The sequence below is a fragment of the Sapajus apella genome, unplaced genomic scaffold, assembly GCF_009761245.1.
Source record: "Sapajus apella isolate SASKATOON/1434 unplaced genomic scaffold, GSC_monkey_1.0 scaffold81, whole genome shotgun sequence".
Lineage (NCBI taxonomy): Eukaryota > Metazoa > Chordata > Mammalia > Primates > Cebidae > Sapajus > Sapajus apella.
The window spans coordinates 5,755,482-5,770,524 of NW_022437021.1; the positions used below are offsets into that span (position 1 = coordinate 5,755,482).

At 38.8% G+C, this 15,043-nt stretch overlaps 1 protein-coding gene across 7 annotated transcripts in view; it reads right to left on the reverse strand.

Moving 5' to 3' along the window:
* Nucleotides 1-666: 666 nt before the first annotated feature.
* CDK14 (cyclin dependent kinase 14) overlaps nucleotides 667-15,043 on the reverse strand; it is a 602,339-nt gene continuing 587,962 nt past the window's right edge. For all 7 annotated transcript variants that reach the window (XM_032253088.1, XM_032253082.1, XM_032253085.1 and 4 more), the window contains one exon: nucleotides 667-4,094. The gene's annotated coding sequence lies outside the window, so the exon portion shown is untranslated. The remainder of the gene's footprint in view (nucleotides 4,095-15,043) is intronic.

Sequence of the window (15,043 nt, forward strand, 5' to 3'; positions counted from 1 at the left end):
TTATTAGCTATTTATCAAATCATGGGGGCCTAAGATTATGGCATATCTGACAAGAAGGAGAAGATGATGATAGAAAAGGAACTGGCCTCCCAGGTTGGCACTGTCAATCCAAACATGGGATCCCAAGAATGCCCTGCAGTTTCAGGAGGAGACGCCCCCTACGTGGTGGTCAGGGAAGTACACTCAGTTCAGAATGAACAGCCATGCTTCTGGCCCAATACCTGCATGCTGAAGCTCTGATTTGTATTCAGTGGAGGGTAACCTACTCACCTCATCTTAGAATATGTGCAAAAAATAGAGAAGGAGCCAATAAAAGGTAAATAGGCCTGTCGCTGAACAAAGCCAGAAAGGCTCCAGATGCATGAGAGATGGGCAGAACATGTGACATGTGTGAACATCAGGAAGGGGCTGGGAGAACTGTGAAGACCCTGCAGGTGGCGGATTTGTTTCATGGCCTCTACTCCTTTACATAAATTTGGCACAGCAAATCAAGGAAAGGGGAGGGTTTAACAGACTCCTGAACCATTCCAGCTAACTCAGTCATTCCTACATATTGTGTATTTTTTCTTTAATTTCACTGTGTCCAAGAGGTTTTTATGACAATGTTTCTTTGATATGGTATATGGTTTTACAGGGCATCCACCAAGAAGATGTACCAAGAACAGGTATGGAGATTCTGCTATACTTTATTCCATATCATGTTACAAGAAAACAACAGTGACAGCTGACAAACCATTACATCTTTCATAATACAGACAAATTACAACTGGTAACAAATAGGCAACATGTATTATTCCATTCTCCTTACTATATGTCATTTGAAAGTATAATAGTTTTCTGAATAATGCTAACACATTTCTTAGGTACCAATCCCCTGTTAGAAAGTACACATCTCAGTGCATCATACAAAAAATAATAAAAGATAAAAGGAAAATTAAAAAAATCCACTCCCAACTAGAGAATGTAGGTTTTGTATGTGCCTCTAAAATATGCTGCTGTGGGAAAAGGAATGAGAATAGAAGATTGCTTATTTTATTGATTTTTTCTGTGTGTTTTTGGTGTATGAGAAAATTACAAAGCAATAACATATACATTTCCTCTACCTACAAGCCAGTAAAGGAGATGGAACTTATGCGCAATTATGCAGCATATTCCTATGTATAGGGGGCAGGCAATATCTACCCCAGTATATACAGCCTAAACATCCTCTTATATAACAAAGATTACAAAACCAATAATATTCACAGATGAGTATCTTATATAGATGCATAACCAAAGGTACTGATTATACTGGCTGTCATATACACACCGAGGAATGGACACCAAGAGGCCTCACTTTCTTTGTAAGTCTGGAGGGCTCCTGGAAACTTTCTAATCACTCTTGGGAGGTAGAAATCGCTTCTCACCCCTGCATCAGTGGATGGACAGCCACCCTGTCTTATGTCCCCTATTTTTTGCTGAGCGCTGCAAACATTTTTTTTCACATCCTATGTATATTTTAAAATCAACCAAACTGTTCTTTTAAGAAAATGGAAATTAAGGGTCAAATCTCCTTTCAGAATACTGTGTGTGCAGCGATGTGCTAAGGTGTTTGTACTATTCTTACCATCTGTTTGAGTTCAAGATATTCCTTCTTATAAAAATAATCTTACAAAACATTCCAGCGCTTTCTTAATAGAATAATAAATCTGCTAATGAACACAGTCTGTATTGATTTTCATGACTGCCCACAAAGAGGGCAGAAGAGAAGAGAAACTGAGGGAGAACATGATTGCAAATAGGGGAAGGAGAGAGGGAGGGAGCGAGAGGGGTTGGAGGTGGTGGGGGAGAGTGGGAGAGAAAGAGAGAGAGAGAAAGAGAACCAAGCTTTGGATTTCCTGTATGGATGGCAAGTATAGGGTACTCAAAACCTCCTGATCTTGTGAGAGGTATGTCTCTGTAACAAAACAGAATTTTCCCTCCGCTGATCAGAATTATATTTCACTTCTCCAAAGAAGCTGCCTATTACAGGGACATGCATCTCTAATAGTCCTAGTTGAAGTCTTTCAACATTAAATATTTTCAAATTTTCAAGTTCAAAACCTTATTAAAAAGCAACATTTAACTATCAGTTGCTCTTGCTTTAGACTTAGTGAAATACAAAAGTCATGCCTCTTCTCCAAATGAATGATTCAAAACAAGTCACAGGAAAGGCCATTTTTAATTGCATGTAAAGTTTTCTCCCTATATATTTTTTTAAGAAATCCTAATTTAAGTACACTTTAAATTAAAATACCTCTAAAGACTTCCAGTGGGTTGGAATGTATGAAGGAGGAATGGAAAAGATTTCTAGGTAGCAAACAGTAGACATTCTACACTTGGGTGTTTTCTGCTCTCTTTAAAACCAATCAGTAAATAATTCCTTGCTTAGTGCTTAAAAGTTTACAATGAATGCTACATCTGGATAGGATGAACTATGACCTTGACATAACAACCCATACTCCACTCCGGAGACAGTACCATTTTAAAGTTTAGGAGTTCTACGTCCAGTTTCCTTGGTGTACTGAGCTTGATTATAGAAAAGCTTTACCCTCACCCAACTCTCAGAAAAAGGCTTATTCAACCTGGCTCTTAATTCCTAGTCTTGATCCTAAAAAAGTATGACACATTTCAAGCACTCACTCATTCTCTCCTTCTTTCTGACCAACAGGAACGTGTAAGACAACGTACACAAAGGTATCTCCGCAGGAATTTGTGTGCAGAGGAGCTAGGTTTCACGCTTTAGATGAAGTCTCCTAACTGTCCCTTTGGCTGCAGTACTATTGGGCATTCTGCAGTGAGGCCTGCCCCACTGGGAGCTGGCCTGTGTCAGGCAGCCCTCCTTCCAGATCAAAGCAAAACACCTGCCTGGTCCACTTTTCCCCAGTGTCACATACTCGCCTGCATCCTCCAAGGTCCCTCAACTCCTTGAACAAGGGAAGCTCGGCCATTCCCTTTCCATCTTTAAAGCAAGATTCCTGCCTTGCTTCTCAAATCTACATTTGAACAGTTATTCCAGGAGATGTCTTAAAGTAAGGAACCCAATGATGTCTTCCAATGGCTTGGAATGTTTTTTAATGTAATTTTTTAAAAAGGTGCTTTGTTGTAACTGAGCAAACCGTGAACTGGATAACTATGTAATTTACTTTGCAAGCCTTAACCAGCCAAGATTGCTTTCAAGGCTCATCCAACAGATACAGTTCTTTTGCACCAGGTTTAAAACATTCTGTTCCTCACTCTTTCCTCCAGTTAGAAAATGCAAAGTGTAACAGAATGGATGGAAAAAAACAAGATGTGGACAAGACCCAGACACAGTTACCTCAATCTCCAGAAGTTGAAACATAAGCAATTTATCCCTGTCTTTGCTCTTAATGTTTGATAATTGTTTTTTTCTCTTTCAACCTATTCAAAAAACAGTCATGCTATGTGGCTTGAAAATGCTAAGCACAGTCCAATATCCTATATATAAATGTGCAGTTATTTCCAAGTAAAAAAAAAACCACATTTGCAAATGTTCTCAAAAGGTAAGCTACAGGTGGGGCCCCACAGTCAGGGGCCAAGTTGTCAAGTCAAAGAACAGAGGTTTGCTTTAGCAGAAAATTTCCTTCCTAGTGATTGCAAAATGTGCACTGCTCTCAAAGAAAACACACATTGTTTTATGCCACTCTGTGGCTTTCAAGTACAGACATTACTGAAGAAGTGTGAACACCAAATGTGTTGTCTTAATGTATTTAAGACATGGCTGGTGAAAGCATAAAAACCTTTACAGAGACGCTGCGCTGCAGAGGGAAATCAAACAAAATCAAACACAAAAGACTGAAAAGAACACATGCCATGTATCAGTAAGCAAAGCTTAATCTTCACATAGTTCTTGGAAATCACAAGGTATCCAAATGCGTGCAAGGTTTTAAATAAATTGCAGAGAAAACAGGGTCTTGCCAGCTTCAACTTTCTTGTGAGTGAAATTCACCACAGGGAGCGAAAGAAAACTGATCCAAGATTCCCTTCATATTATTGGCCACTTCATTAATGTTTTTTTTTTTTTTTTTTCTTCCCAGAATGATGACAACTTAATCCTAGAAGGAGGAAAAGAGAAAATTGTTATATAAAAAATCTACGTCATCAATTTTTCCTAAATTGCATGAGACATCAAAATTGGTCAGTCCAAAGTGAGCCCATTGATGTTCCCCACAGCTGCTCCAAACACATAAATATGAAGCAGAATAGTCTCCTTAAACAAAAAGTTCTTCTAATACAATAAACAAATGTTCTGACTACACTTTCTTCTCTTAAAATCATTTAAATCCACCAATTCAATTGGTCTATCTTCCTCTTGGATTATTTAGAGAAGAAGAAATTCAGCAAATTTCCTTCCCTAAATCATTAGTAGTAATACTGATCTTAATTAAGTGCCTGTAGCATCATACAGACCATTAAAAGGACATATCATCATGCTCATTTTTATGAACATGAAATAGAAAAATGGATCACGTATATGCTTTAAAAAAATTCAGCTGTATATAATTTCTTCGTTGCCTATTACCATTATTTCAGTTTCAGCAGAATGAAAATTGGCCAGTGTGACCTGAATTGGCAGCCTCTTCCCGACATCCTGTATAGGACTTCGTGTTTCCAATAATGCTTCCTTAAAACAGCAACAACTTGTGGGCGAATTGTTCAAGCAAAAAGAGGGAAGCTTCACTCTGCCCCTTTCCATACATCTTTTTGGCCCTTAAGCATTTTCACTGGGTCTCTAGGATGGGAAAAGAATGCCCTGCCAGGATGGGTAGAAACACTCCCAGGTTCAAGGCACATAGCCAAGATCAGTTCATTAGCTGCACTGAGTTCCAGAACCAGTTCCTTAGCTATGTTTAGAAGCTGCTGGTCATTAAGGCCTGGTGAGGCCTTCGTGTCCCCATCTACAAGGCTGTAGAATCATCTTCCCAGATGCAGAGGGAACCCTGGATGGTGTCTGATCCCAAAGGTTTTGTCCTTGAGACTTCACAGTGCAGTTGTCCTGCTGCTGCCTACACAGGCTGTGGCATCAAGGACATCACCCCTGCATAGCAACAACCTAGCAATACCTTGACCAGAGAGCAGAAATTCCACTCTTACACTCAGGAACCATTGAAATAGCATCCTCCCCACCCTTTACCCATTTCCCCTACTTACTACGATGAGTTTCTGGCATGTTAAATTTCCATTCTTTCTTAAAGCAAAATTTATAGAAAACAAAATGAACCATTTCAAAGAATACAACCTAGTGGCATTCAGTGCATTCACAATGTTGTTCAACTATCATCTCTATTTAGTTCCAAAGCATTTTCACCCCTAAAGGAGATCCTATATCCTTTAAGTAGTCACTCCCTATCTCTCCTTGTCCTAGCCCTGACAACTATTAATACTAACATTTCTGTCGCTATGGATTTACCTATTCTAGAAATTTCATACAAATGGAATCATACAATATGTGACTCATCGTGTCTAGTTTTTTTCACTGAGCACGATGTTTTTGAAGTTCACCCATGTTGTAGCATCATTATTTTTTAGGGTTGAATAATATTCTGTTGTAGGAATACAACAGCTCATTTATCTATTCATTGGTTGATGTATATTTGGGTTGTTTCATCTTTTGACTAACAGTGAATATTGCTGTTCGGAACATTCATGTACAATTATTTGTTTAAACACTGTTTTAAATTCTGTTGAGTATATATCTAGGAGTGAAATTGCTAGGTCACATGGAAATTTTATGTTTAACTTTCTGAGGAACTGCCAAACTGTTTTCCATCATGGCTGCACCATTTCACATTCCCACAAGGAATGTATAAGGGTTCCAATTGCCAAAACGTTTGTTTGTTAAAAAAAAATTATAGCCATCCTAGTGGGTATGAACTGATTTGCACTTGCATTCCCCTAATGATTAGTGATGTTGGGCACCTTTTCTGTTTTTTTTTTTTTTGTCCCTATATTATTTTTTTTAAGACACGGTCTTGCTTTGTCACCCAGGCTGGAGTGCAGTGATTCAGACCTAGCTGACTGCAGCCTCGACCTTCCTGGGCTCAGCTGATCCTCCCATCACAGCCTCCCAAGGAGCTGGGACTACAGGCACACACCACCATGCCTGTTTAATTTTTTGTATTTGTAGAGACAGGGGTTCACCATGTTGTCCAGACTGGTCTTGAACTCCCGGACTCAAGCCATCTGCCTGCCTTGGCCTCCCAAGATGCTGGGATTACAGGCATGAGCCACCATGCCCAGGCTGTTGAGGACCTTTTCATGTGGTTGTTGGCCATAAGAATATCTTCTTTGGAGAAATATCTATAGATGTCCTTTGTTCATTTTTAAATTGGGTTGTCTTTTGGTTGTTGAGTTGTAGGAGTTCTTTATACATTCTGGATATTAATTCCTTATTAGATATTATAATTTTTCTCCTATTCCATAGGTTGCCTTTTTACTCTGTTGACTGTGTCTTTTGATGTACAAAAGTTTTAAATTTTGGCAAAGTTCAATTTATCTCTTTTTTCTTTTGTTGCTTATACTTTTAGTGTTACATGTAAAAACCCAGTGTGAAATCCAAGGTTACAAAGATTTACCCCTATATTTTCTTCTAAGAGTCTTATAGTTTTAGCCCTTGCATTTATATCTTTAGTCTATTTTGAGTGAAGTTTTGTATATGGTATGAGGTAGGGGTAACCTTCTATTCTTGAGAGTTCTCTGTCCTCAATTACTGAGCCAAAGGTAAACAAATGCCCTTCCTTAAGTTTCTAGGAGAGGCCTGGGGGGTAGATGGATACCACACATAGGCCCTTTGCTACCCCTGCACCCCACCTCCTCAGTTATTATCTCAAATCCTTGCTGCTTGTGGGGCAGTTGTCCATGAGGCTTATTTGACCACTCCTCAGCCTTGCTTGATTGTGCAACTACGACTTTATCAAACCTCTTCTTAAGTCACCACCCTAGCAAAAATAATTACCTGGGAACAACCTCCTTTGTCTCCAGCCTACCCTTGTTGTTTCAGGGAAATGAAGAAAGAATGTGCTGTACATGCTGCTCCATGTAACTATGCATTCTGATCTAGGCATTGGCCTCTTTTTTGAGGTCCATGAAACCGAGAAGAGAGAGCAGTCATCCTTACAGTACTTTAAGCACGCTTGTCCACAGGTATCCTCACCTGATCCTCAACCCCACTATCAGCGCTGACATTTTTATTAAGCAGATGATAAAAGCGTCTTTTTCCTTCCATTTACTTTAAACAGTAATTGAGATTCCAGCTCTTCCTGGAAGCCTGCCCACCCCAGCTAAATGGGAGCCATAGGTCTGTCCTGACATCTGCTTGCCCAGGCATGGAGTTCCTATAACTATACGCAAATGATGTAGTCCTTCCTGGCTCTCCCCTCTTTTACCACTCTAATCAACAGAATGGAGACTTGGTACCTACACTGACCTCCTGAACCAGAGACTTCATTTAGTCCCTCCTAAGGTGTGAAGACACTTCATATGAAGGAGCAATCAGGGGACAGGTGGCATCAGTGTGTTCTTGATTAAGCTTGATTTTGTTGACTCTTGTGTCCCCAGAGCACAGACCACGCCTGGCTCAGGTGCTCAATATACAGTTATTGAATGAATAAAGGTGGAAAATGTAGAATCTGAAGATTTGAAGGTGGAACATGTTTTCAGATATAGAGTTCCCTATGGCACATTCACTAAAGGCAAATGCGAGGCCTGTGAAATAGCACAGAGCTGCATGCAGAGCAGGCCATCCACAGATATACCACTAGCCTGAGGATGGTTGGTAGGATTAACACCTTCCTGTAGGCAAAACTTACTTTTTTTTTTTTTTAACTCCATGACATTATATTTGAAAGGAATGATTTGATTTCCAGTACATCTGATTTCATGTAACATTAAACTATGTTGTCACCATAGTCAATGGCATATTTACTATCCTGTTGGGTTAAGATGTTTTTTAGACATTGATGGTGTTTGTTCTTGCCTTTGTCCTGATTCTTTGAGTGTAATCTCTAGGAGAATCACATGTGCCTAACCTAGGGCATAAACAGAATTGCATAATAAAGGATAATACATAATAATAGTAATTGGATAATAAATGGTGAACACAGTGATTACGATAAGTCCATTACTTAGATTTGGGCTCAAACATTTAATGGAAGGAGCCAATAATGAGAACAGAAGGGAGGTAGACACTTTCCCATCTCTGTGAGATGACTCCAAATGCCCCAAATTATGCCGGTTACCCTGCCTGGTGCTGTTCGCCAGCAGCATGGGATGTCCCTTCTTCCTCCTTGAGTAGCATTAGCTTCAATTTTCAATGAGTACGTATCAGGTAGGTCAGTTTTTGCTGGAAAATTGTTAAGAAACTCTAAATGCAATCATACATTTGATGAATGGGGATTTAGGTAGAGGGATAGAGGGTATACTACAATCACAGGGAAGCAAAATATAATAGCAATAGCAATGTAAATCTTTCCTTACCTTTATTAAACTATGTAGCATGCACAATACAAATGAACAGTGAATATGAATTATAAGCTCAACTATGTGCATAGCCACTCATAGGTATATAAATCATAAGATTAATGGATGCCATTTTTATCTTGCTTTCAGCTTTTACAATGTTCTTTCTCTCTAGAAATGAATGTTTTAAACAAGAAATTGGATTTGATTGATAAAATCCTTATTCAGAAATATCTACATAGAGCTTCTTGGCTATAAATATTAATTAATTGGATCGCTGGTACCCATAATGCAACTTTGTTCTGACCCATGTGCCCTATGAACTAGATATTTTTTGGATTCAATTTTCTTAAAACCAACTGTCAGCATCATGTGATGGAGGAGATGAAAAATGAAAATGAGCAGTCCCGCTGTGCAGGTGGGTGACCTGTGGGAGAGAGTCTGCCTGGTAGGATTTTTACACGAACCATCAGACACAGACCAATTGATTAGATCATCTCATACCCGCCACCAACTAGGCTCAAGAGACTAATTAGAGAGAGTACTGCCTGCGCAGGCACCCCATTGACACCTAATTTGCTCAGCCAAAGCCTTTGGGGAAAATGTATTATCTCTGCAGCTGCACTTCATGCATTTCTGATTTGAGGCATAAGCAAGGAGTGCTTCATCACTCTTTTGAACAAACTGAATGTAGAAGCCCTTAAGTGCTAAATGCAAGCAAACAGACCAAAATTAAAAACGAGCCAGGCTCTTTCTAATTCCCTCTGTGCTCCCTGTTAAATCTCTGTGTGTACATACAACCACACACCCCTACACACATGCATGCAGTTTACACGCTGGAGGGACAGCATCGCTGAGGACCCCTGCTCAGGGTGCTTCGATGCAATCAGGTGGTCTGCGTTTCACTGGCCTATTTACAGACTCTAAGGTTTTGCGTTTGTTTGACTGTGTTTTTTTTTCTGCTGCATTGCCCTTCCTCAAAGTATTCTTTTTTCTACAAGACAACTCTGGCACATTTTCCCCCTGCTAAGCCTCACTAGAGAGAAGTGATTGTTTTGGTTCCAAATTAAAACAACTGTAGGTTTTCCTTTCATTGCCTAAATTGTGAACAGGATATTCTCCAGGATGTATGTGAAGCTGTAGGGTAATCCGCTCATTTCTATTTAGGACACTGCTTTGTAAATATGCCTAACAGAGAAGGAAAAAAATACTAAAATTTGACAGAATGAAATCTACCTCATAACAGTAAAGACAGCATAAAATTTTTTAACACATTTAGGCTCTCTTCAAGAAAAAAAAAAGATTATCATTTGACCAAATCTAGTTTTATCTATTAGCTTTAGAATAAAACTAATTCCAACCTCCTTCTCAAATGTAGAATTCAAAATATCAATACATAAGGAAGCATTTAAAGATGGGCATGTAATTAATTACATACTTTCAAAAAGGAAATAAAAATAAATGATCCAGGCAATAATGGAAAAATTAGGATATCTCTGTGCCATATTTAGAGGATGTGGAATGGGCTTCCTTAATGCTAGAATGAAAGAGAAAAACAGGACCATGGTGGTGTTCTATAGTGCACTTACTGATTTTGTGCCTTTCCAGTCACGTGTTGGATGAATTATTCTACCCACATGTTCTGATAAATTATAATTCTGCTTTGCAATTTTTCACATTTAGCCTATTTTTAAGAGTTTAATGAAGGTCGGGTGCAGTGGCTCACGCCTATAATCCCAGGACTTTGGGAAGCTGAGGTGGGCAGATCACCTGAGGTTGGGAGTTCGAGACCAGCCTGGCTAAATGGAAAAACCCTGTCTCTACTAAAAAATACAAAATTAGCTGGGCATGGTGGCATGCATCTGTAATCCCAGGTTCTCGGGAGGCTGAGGTAGGAGAATCACTTGAACCCAACCCAGGAGGTGGAGGTTGTCGTGAGCCGAGAACGCACCATTGCACTCCAGCCTTGGCAACAAGAGCGCAACTCCGTCACACACACACACTCACACAAAAGAGTTTAATGAAGATTTCACATGAACAATGTCCCAGAAAAAGAAAAAAAACAGACTTATAAGACTGTGCCACTTTGAGTTTGGTTTTGCTTAAAATACCAAGAAAAACAAACAAAATAAATATTTGTATCTAATTCATCTTCAAGTAGCATTTGCTATTATAGATAATTAAGTCCACAAATAAGGTTGTTAAACCCTAAGCACCTAGGCAAGCACAAATCTAAAAATATCAAATACATATATGCATACACATGTTTATATTTATAACACATAGTCAAATTTTATCCTATAGATTTTATATGATGCTGGACTCAAAGTGGTTAGTTTTAAACTTCATACTGAATTCAGAAAATCTGGGACAGCATAATTTCCTTATTCTTTGAGTGAATTTAATGTGTTATAATTTGGCTAGAAATACAGGTTTTCTTTTAGAATATCTGAAATCAGTGTTTTCGTTTCTCTCACACTGCATTGAGGCTCCTTGAGAAGGGGTGGGGGGGAGGAAGTGGTATGAAGCAGAAGGAAGTAGAAAATTAGTCAAACCTACTTCTGTAACTTATTTTTGATTTTTGATAATCATGCTTCTTCCCCCTAAAAGAGAACACATCTTTGAGACCAGCAAGAGAATATTAATTAAAATGAATGCACAGATAGACGGGCTTTGTTTTAAGCTTAACAGAAGGCCCATCATACAAAATAGCCCAAATCCTTTAAGTGAAAGCTGTTTAGTAACATCCATATGGATGCACAATGCACTAATTGCAGCAACTTTGCACATTTTAAGCTTCATGCCAAAGTGGTGATTTTAATTAAAATTTTTTAAGGCAAAGCTGTAAGTCTAACATTTCAAAACAAAGCATTTCTCATATGAGAAGACTGACAACATATCATTTTAATAATCATCATTATCAACGAACATTTATTGAAATCCTCATTAAAGAACAGGCATTATATGATGTGTAATTAGCCCCGATTGAAAAGAATGTTCTATTTTAATGGTGTGACTGTTTATTAAGTCAGATTTATGCAAATGAAAAACACTGGTCATATTTTAGACACACATGGACAAAAGAATGGCAATTCTGGGATTTTTTCCTGTTTCAGTCCTGTCTCAGCAAAGGAAAAAGTACTGATTTAGGTCTTCTTAGAAACACCAAACCACATTTAATCTTTTTTTTTGGTAAAAAAAAAATATACATATATCATTTTTTAAAAACATTAAACATATCATATAAATAAATAAATAAAAACTGGGAGGTCTGAAGCAGTTCATTGAAACAGTTGTAACGACACGGTTAATAGAAAAGCCTTCACCAAAGGTGGCATATTCTTTTCAAAGATTTCATGTTATTCGAAGCCTTATTTGTTCAGCATACCTTTACAAGTGACCGAATCCCAAGTGATTATAAGTTAATTAAATAGGATTCTGACCCTTAACCCTCCTTATATATTACAGTCTTACTAAACTATATTTAAATAAACCAAATACAAAGTCACTCAGCAGTGAGTGCATTTTTTCTCAACTTAAAACACACATACACAAATCTCATAAAACTGCTAAAAACCAAGTATTTAATAGTCAGAGAAACACAAGGGTTCATGTCTGATTTTAATTAAAAGATTTGAGAGGAGATGTGACTCCATTTTGGGTGGATTTTTTTCCAAATTAAAACTTGTCTGGTATTATTGTCCAATATATTGAAGCAGTTTTTCATGCTTAGGGTTTTGAATTCAAAACATACCATCACCTACAACTTTGAACCTGTTTTGTGAACCATCTAATTTAGCAGAAACTTGCAAAACTAAAATATTCATTTCTGTAGCATAAATTAGATCACATATAATTTTGGTTAATACAGAATGATGTCAGCATGAACCAGAAGTAATGCTAGTTCATGAGAGATTTCTTTCCAATGTTATTTTGAGTCACCAAGTAACAGCAGCCATGAGCAAGATACATAAATATAGTGCATGCAAGCCCAAGAGACCTGCAGTACTACACAGCACATGCTTTCTATTTACCCCACATGCTTCCTTTTGGCTTGGTTTGGCTACATGCTTTGTCTTGGAATTAACTGTTTATTGTACCATCTTCCTGGATCCTTGAGCATTTTGCACTTTCATCCAAAATTGGGCAGCCTCAACCTTTACATCAAGCTTCTTTCACCTGTAAACTCTGTTAGTAGTTTTACTTTTACTGATTTTCTGAGTGCTGTGCTTATCAAGCTGAATATATTTGAAGTGGACTGCCCTTTACTTTACCACCCTCCAACAACCACAAAAGCCCTGAAACTTTGTACTGTAGTATTATGCTGAACACAGGCAGGAATGCAGATGTCACATTACAGCAGAAATGTCTATTCTTGTGAGGACATATTCTGACAGTGTCATGAAGTGACACATTGTAGATGCCACTACAGCACATCATTTCCACCAGGAAATGTCTGCAGACAGTGAGGAGGGTCCAACAACTCCAAGCTAAGGGTGGTGGGGGCTGCCTTCCTCCAACTCTCTCCCATGTAGCTGTTTCACAACAACGCCAGTGAACCCAACGCCTGCTCAACCCAGGACAAATCACTGAATATTCATCCATGGAAGCTAAGACTCTGTGCACTACATGCTAAGCCCTCCAACACGAATGCCACACAAAATTATAATTGGGTAAAGTATTTCGATAATAGTTATCCCACCATAGCATGTTGCTATATTTCTATAGAATCCAAGATGAGTTGTGAAATACATAATTAGTGGAATGTATACCATTATAAGAAATAAATACCAGCATTTTGTGTTCATGTGGCATTTTGTCCTATCCAAAGTACTTTCCCATGTATTCTTTCACTTAATAAAAGTGCCTGAAATATAGAACCATGATCTCTGAAGACAGGTCCTGTTTGGAAGAGAATAGATTTTGGGAACTCAAAGTTCTAATCCTTTTAGTCACTGATTCAGTGTCTCCTGAAATATTTGCAATAGGAGGTATATTGTAGATTTAAATACCAGAGCAGTCATGATAGAACCCACAACCTTTATAGGAACTAGGGTGACCAGCTGTCTCTGTCTGGACTAAGGAGATTTCCAGGATTTGGGACTTTTTTTTTTTTTTTTCCTTGAGATGGAGTCTTTCTCTGTTGCCCAGGCCAGAGAGCAGTGGTGTGATCTCGGCTCACTGTAACCTTGGCCTCCTGGGTTCAAGTGATTCTCCTGCTTCAGCCTCCCAAGTAGCTGGGACTACAGGCACATGCCACCATGCCCAGCTAATTTTTGTGTTTTTATTAGAGACAGGGCTTCACTATGTGGGCTAGGCTGGTCTTGAACTCCTGGCCTCAAGTGATCCACCTACCTTGGCCTCCCAAAGTGCTGGGATTACAGGAGTGAGCCAACACACCTGGCCTAGGATTTGAAACTTTTGATTCTAAAATGGGGGAGCAAAATGGAACAAGCCAGTTACCATAGGAACAACGGGATTAATATGCACAGTAGTGACTTCCAAGTTTATTATAAAAACAGAGGTAACAAGGTTTGGCACTTTATCACATGAACTAAAATGAAAAGCATGCTGACACTCCAATCTGAAAATGTGAGTCACGAAAGTTTTACAAATGTGAGACACTAAGAATGGTAAAAGGCGAAAATAACATGGGAACTGAGCGAACAACCTTCTCTCCTCCCAACTCCCCAGACTGTACAGGGATTTTCCACTTATCTCCTTGGAAGACACAAAACCCTGACTCTGTGATTTAGGCTTTCTTCTCTGTTTTTTTTGTTGAAATCACAGTCAATCACATTCTGTTCTGATGAGGTTGTTGAACTTAAGGCCATCAACTTGTTCCTCACCACAATTCGGAATAAATCCATGTACTTAAATTCACCCATGCCTGTGCAGTGTGGTATGGTGGAGATGGCTAAGGTCAGCAGTCTGAAATGACAAGAAGTACAAGTGTTGCCAGAAATAACCCTGCTCTATCGGTGGTGAAGGAGCAACAGCATCAATTAATTTAGGCCTACATTAATTCAGGAAACATTTACTGAACATCTAATTTTTAAGCAAAGCAGTATTTAGGGTAAAAGAGGAGAGTACTACAGGGTCTATTAAACATGGATTCTAGTGGTGTTCTGGAACTCACTTGACGTGGCTCAAGAGATGTGAATGTGAAACTTTTCAGGAATTTTGCAATGTCGCCAGTTTTTAAACACAGTCACCCTTGAAATCAGCCATTATGGGAGTATCTACACCACAGGACATAGACAAACATGACCAATCAGGACTATTCTGCTGTCTTTCTGGAGAGCCAACTGTTAAACGTCTACTAACACACCACCACTGTCTTTAAGGGGCTCAAGATTTGGAAGGGGGTGGGTGGCTGGGACAACTAATTATAAGTCTACATGGAAAATATAAGTGCTATCCTCACTGCCACTGCAGTGAGGAATAACTGAAAGGTAAGTAACAGTTTAATGCCTAGAAAGGGAGGAAGAAGGGCATTCTTGCATAGGCAAGAACTCTGGGAAATATAGACTGGCCAATGGGACAG